The sequence below is a fragment of the Priapulus caudatus genome, unplaced genomic scaffold, assembly GCF_000485595.1.
Source record: "Priapulus caudatus unplaced genomic scaffold, Priapulus_caudatus-5.0.1 Scaffold935, whole genome shotgun sequence".
Classification (NCBI taxonomy): domain Eukaryota; kingdom Metazoa; phylum Priapulida; class Priapulimorpha; order Priapulimorphida; family Priapulidae; genus Priapulus; species Priapulus caudatus.
The window spans coordinates 96,785-102,516 of record NW_014577996.1 but is presented as its reverse complement, the minus strand read 5'-3'; the positions used below and the strand labels follow the sequence as shown (position 1 = coordinate 102,516).

General features: G+C 47.6%; 1 protein-coding gene across 1 annotated transcript in view; it reads right to left on the bottom strand.

Moving 5' to 3' along the window:
- LOC106814518 (neurophysin 2-like) overlaps positions 1 to 5,732 on the bottom strand; it is a 14,351-nt gene that overhangs the window by 1,113 nt on the left and 7,506 nt on the right. The gene's annotated exons all lie outside the window — the stretch shown is intronic.

Genomic DNA, 5,732 nt, shown 5'->3' with positions numbered 1-5,732 from the left:
ACACATGCTGGAATTAAGAAACTAAGAAAACTAAGAAAAAACTAGAAAACTAAGAAACTAAGAAAACTAAGAAACTAAGAAAACTAAGAAATTAAGAAAACTAATTAAGAAACTAAGAAAACTAAGAAACAAAGAAAACTAATTAAGAAACTAAGAAAACTAAGAAACAAAGAAAACTAATTAAGAAACTAAGAAAACTAAGAAAGAACTAGAAAACTAAGAAACTAAGAAAACTAATTAAGAAACTATAAAAATTAAGTAAGAACTAGGCCTAGAAAACTAAGAAACTAAGAAAACCCTTCACGTTGACACACGTGTACTGAAGTGCCATGTAGAAAAGCAACCAGTGGTAGATGACTGTCTATACAGGTCCTCATGGCTGTGAGGGTCAGTGAAGGTCGAGCTTTATACTATTGCTAATAGCATGCCTGGCTGTTAGGCAGAGGGCGGTGAGTCACCCACACGCTGGATATGTTCTTGGTGACGGTAAAGCTGGGTTAACACTATCAACGTTTAGTTGAAAAGTCGACGAGTTGATCAACTTTTCAACGTTCTAACTACCTTTCTATCAGATGTTCAAACCATTTACATTATCGACCGCGAGTCGGCAAATCATTTCAACATTTCGCCCGCAGTGTGCCTGCATGCGGGGCGACGTGGATACGCATTTTTGCATGTATTAATGCGCGCCAGGTGTAGCCCGTATAACGCCGATAGCAAAAACGCGCGCGCAAATAATCCCCCACTGGGACCACCTCTTGATTGCTATGATCTGAGTGGCTGCATGGGCAAAGAGTTGAATCAACTCACTGACTAGTCCAAGTCAACTCTGATTAATGCCCACACCGACGATTTTGGTGGATTTGGTGTGGGTTAACACACTACCCCACACCAAATCCACAAAAATCGTCGGCGTGGGCATTGGTCAGAGGAAACTCGGACTACTTACTGACCAAAGGTTGATAACATAGAACATAACTTGACGGTAGCTTTGGTGATGTGCTACCGTAGCCACTCAACTCACTCATGCACGTCTCAACCGTATATATAGTTCCTCATTCAGTTATCTAACTTGTGTGATATTAATTGGTATCCTCTCTACAGCCACAGCGTCCTCTCCCACCCTCCCCACTATAACCTTGTCGCTGTCCGTAGCTCTACCCGCGTAACCCTTTCGTTCTTGCTACAGGAAGCTAACGGGTTAATGCTTATAAAGCGGGAGTGACAGCTATAAGTGGTCGACAAGGCGTCGTCCTCATACGTCGATCATTATACAAACACAGCGTGAAGCACATTGTTGAACGTCGCCTGCGCGTTGCTACGGACGCCGCACGTTGTTATCGGCTGCTAGACCGCTACGGAGCGGGTCGCCCCCCCACCCGAAAAAAAGCGCTTCGCAAACGAAAACGAAAGTTTAATTCGCAACTTTTCCGCCGCCGCCACCGCCGCCGCCGCCGCCGCCGCCGCCGCCGCCGCCGAGATTTTATATTATACAATCAACTTCATTATTATATTAATCAATTAATTAGTAATTATCTGTTATGTTTGCGGCGACAAATTCAGTCAGGTTGAGTATTATAATTCTGCATGCTGGGATTTTTTTTCTATGTATCGTATCATGTCGCGTGTGTGAGAGCATCTTTGCAATGCTGCATCAACGGACAGCTGTCCTATCTATGCGGCTGTAGCGGCCTGCAGTGACGCGATGATACAAGTGAGGGGTCTTACGTTCTACTACGTCACACCCCATCGATATTTACGCTCACACGGACCGGTGTCGTTAGACTGCCGGACTCCAGCGCGTCGATTTCTACGCTCACAAGGCTCTCTCCCCATCGATATTCTACGTCGAAATGCATCGCATATCCTATTGTCACACCATCGTATTTACGCCCTCACGGCCATCGTGTCTACGCTCCACGACCATACGATTATTACGTCACGCCAACTACTGCCCACGTCACGTCCCTTCGTGTGATACGCTCACATCCTCCAGTGATACGTTAATTTTCGCTTGTGTAGACGTCACGTCCTTCGTGTAACCCAGTCACGAGCTGAAGTGTACTAATACATTCACATTATATTCGCTCACGTAATAGCGCAATGAAACTCAATCAGTAACTTGTGTGCACGTAGTTGACAGAGAAGAATCGCGGTAAAATGGTCAAGAAAGATTGAAACAGATGAAATCGAGTTTGAGACGGACTATCTTCGTCTACTGCATAAAGCACATAACATCACATACCAATGTAATACGTCTTTGCCTAAACTTACAACGCTCGTAGGGCGCTAACACGTAGATTTTTCACAACAAGCTTCAGTCGACGCTGCGCTCGCGCCCGCAACGTGTGCGTCAGTTTGAGGTGAATGAAGATTTCGCGTCATGAATCATCGTTTCTCCGAAGCGTCTCACGTCCATGCCTTAATTACTTCTACGTCATCTTCCTAACGTCGACTCGCAGCGTAAATAAAAGGAACAACATCATTAGGACAGATCCGCTCGATACAGCACTACGTACAAGCTGACTGCACAGCGCGCCTTGGACAGACACACACAACTGCGTACCCGGGACGTATACACACGCTACCAGTTGAAACAAATCTCACGTCGCCACACCCCTCCGCTCGGAGCTTACGTTGTCTCATAGAATCCAGTCCATGTTTTCTAATCACTACGGGTTCTTTTTTCTCCGGCCCTCCCTCACCGCTTCTATAATTTGACCATCCTGTCGGTCTGTTGCAAACCTCCCCCACACGCCCCGTACCTCTAATACCTCCCCCCCCGCTTCCCGCAGTACACTCCTTTCCCCGACATCCTTTCCCTCGCTCGTATCTCTATCTTCTCTCATTCACTGCTATGCTACAACAATAAAATGTAGCCCTTCGCTGGCCTCGCCTCGGCTGGTCCGTATTCGTTGTCTGCTTACTCGTCCTCTGGTCAGCCGTAGTGTCTGGCTTAGAGTAGACCCATGCGTCCCACCGCTCTCCGGCCATCAGAGATCCTGCAATAATGCATCCCGCGCAACCCTCCCCGCAGTGTCCGTCTGCGACAGACCACTCCCCGCCGACCACACACAAGCACGCACAGACCAGTCCCTACACAGCTCCCCTCCGCTCCCACCGCGTACACGACCTTCTGACACACACCACGCCGCACGTTCCATCCCCCCCACGTTGTCATACCCTCATGCACTCACCGACGCCACCCACCACCCCCTCACCATCACCCCCCCCGACACGGATCAACACACTACATACACCCACACACACCACACACAGCTAACACAACACACACATCCGCTAACCCGGCTCCTATCCCTCCCTCTCTACATCGCGCCACTCGCCGGCCCCACCCACCCCAACCCCCCCCCTCAACAAGGCAAAGACTAATAACTTACTCATTGCTAAAATCATTATCTGTTTTGGTGTTTTTTTATTGACACAAATACGGCATAGTTGTGTGCGCGATAAGCTTTAGATTCAATGAAGCTGTAGCCAAACAGCAACGGTACCCGCAAGCCCCAGACCAGACGCACCAAGTCATACCTGAGGCCCGCCTGCCCACCGACCCAAACGCCGGTCTCACTCGCCCTCTCCCAGGAGTCACTAAGACACACACACGAGAACGTACGCGCCTGGTACGGGTCGGTATGCCGGCACGTACTCTGGTACTACTCTAATCACGCCTGCGGACCGTAAAACCTCGCCTACTCCACTCAACGACTCTAGGGAGATCGGCCTAACGCTTATCTCCATAAGCCTCACCCTAACCCTAACCATATCAGATAGTTCGGCCAGGGTACGTTCCCGGTATACTCGAATCGTTAAGCCCAGGTAGCGTTTCCGGCAAGTACCCCTGGGGGACATAGACCCTATGAGCCAACAGTTGGTCATGATCGATGGATCGGGGTCATCTTTAATAGCAACGCAAAAGTGGCGATACGACCGAATACCTTGAAAAGGGACCTATAGACGCACCGGTCCGATAGCCCGAAGATATTCGATAAATAACTAGTAAAATACTTTTACTTAATTTGTGACAAAACGCACACGAACACGCACCCCGCGCCCGCACCACACGTCTGGCCTCGCACGCGACACACACGCACACGCACGACACGCACGCAACCACACACACACACACCACACACACACACACACACTCACACACACACACACACACGACAACAGATGAGATAAATTCGTGTCTGTCACGCTGTGTCGTTGACTGTACTATGTTCTATTCGTTTCTTGTTGCGCCAGACATGAACACTTGCCATACGCCATAAACGTGCACGATTTTATATGGTGGAACTAGCAGGGTAGATTTCTTTCTTATTCATTCGGTTTCTCAGCCCTTTTATAATTGATAATAATTGTTATAATAACAAGTGAGCGGAGCGACTCCGAGCGCCTTAGGCACCGCGTGACTGTTTTAATGTTCCCATGCCAAAATACTAATTTAACACTCTTTTAGATTATGAGGAAATAATGGCTTGGCTCTACATTTATGGTCTTCAATTTGCCTGCCGAGCGAGCGCACTCGGACGAAATTTTGTTTGACCAATTCATACGAAAATGACTTTTATATGTCCAGGACTCTAAAACAGTACACAAATGAGAAACTGATTCTTCGCTACTGGAATGAAACACATGAACTGAAATTAACGTTCATTAGCTGTTACAGATGATTTTGGTCTAAAACTATAAATTAGAATGCCCGAGAGCGATGCGAGGCGAAGCTATTCGGCGGTTACTGTTTTTATATGACTAATATAAAATTCGTCTACTCAGTCGGTTGTGACATCACCCTTGCTTATCATAAATCATCATGTATGGGCTGATCAATGATGGTTATATCATACGTTAACGTTTAAATCGCGAGGATTATTTCTCCAGCATCCCTACGTTAATTATTATTATTCATTCTATTATTATTATTATTAAGGTTTGGCAATCTCCTGGTCTGTCGGGGTGGCGACAAAGTTTAACTTAAGTAACTGTCACGCCGCAGAGCCTGCACAGCGAGTATAGACTCTGGTTTGGTATTTCTGACGCACTTTCAACCGGGAATTTCTCCCTGGCTCTTTCTGCGAGAAGTTCGAAGGTAGGTTCTTATACGTCCAGTACAGGGCCTGACATTAATTTTGCTAACCACTTGCCCCATTCGGCAAGTTGGGTTGAATTGTTGCCACTTTGCCCGGAAGTCAATCTCACTTGCCCGAAGAATTCCGATACTTGTTACACTGGCAGTTCATTATGTGTGTGTTTAACGCCATACTAGATCGAAATAACCATTGTTGTGGTTCCTTCTTAGACGCGTGTGTGGTGTGTGAGAGAACAGGAGAGAAGAGAGAGGGTGTGTGTGTGTGTGTGTGTGTGTGTGTGTGTGTGTGTGTGCAGAGAGAGAGAAAGATATATATATAGAAAGAAGCAGAGAAAGAGAGAGCTAGAGGTGTGTGTGTGTGTGTGTGTGTGTGTGGTGAGAAAGAGAGAGAGAGACGAGAGAGAGAGAGAGCAGAGAGAGAAGAGAGAGAGAGAGAGAGAGAGATGAGAGAAGGCAGGAAGAGATTGGAGAGAGAGAGAGCAGAGAGGCGAGAGAGAGAGAGAGACGGAGAGAGAGAGATCCAGTTGCGCGCAAATCATGCGTGTACCGCGAAGTCCGCCGAATCACCCGTGTTGAGTGGATGTCCGATGCGTAGCCCTGGAAGGCTAGGCGCCGGTTCCGACGC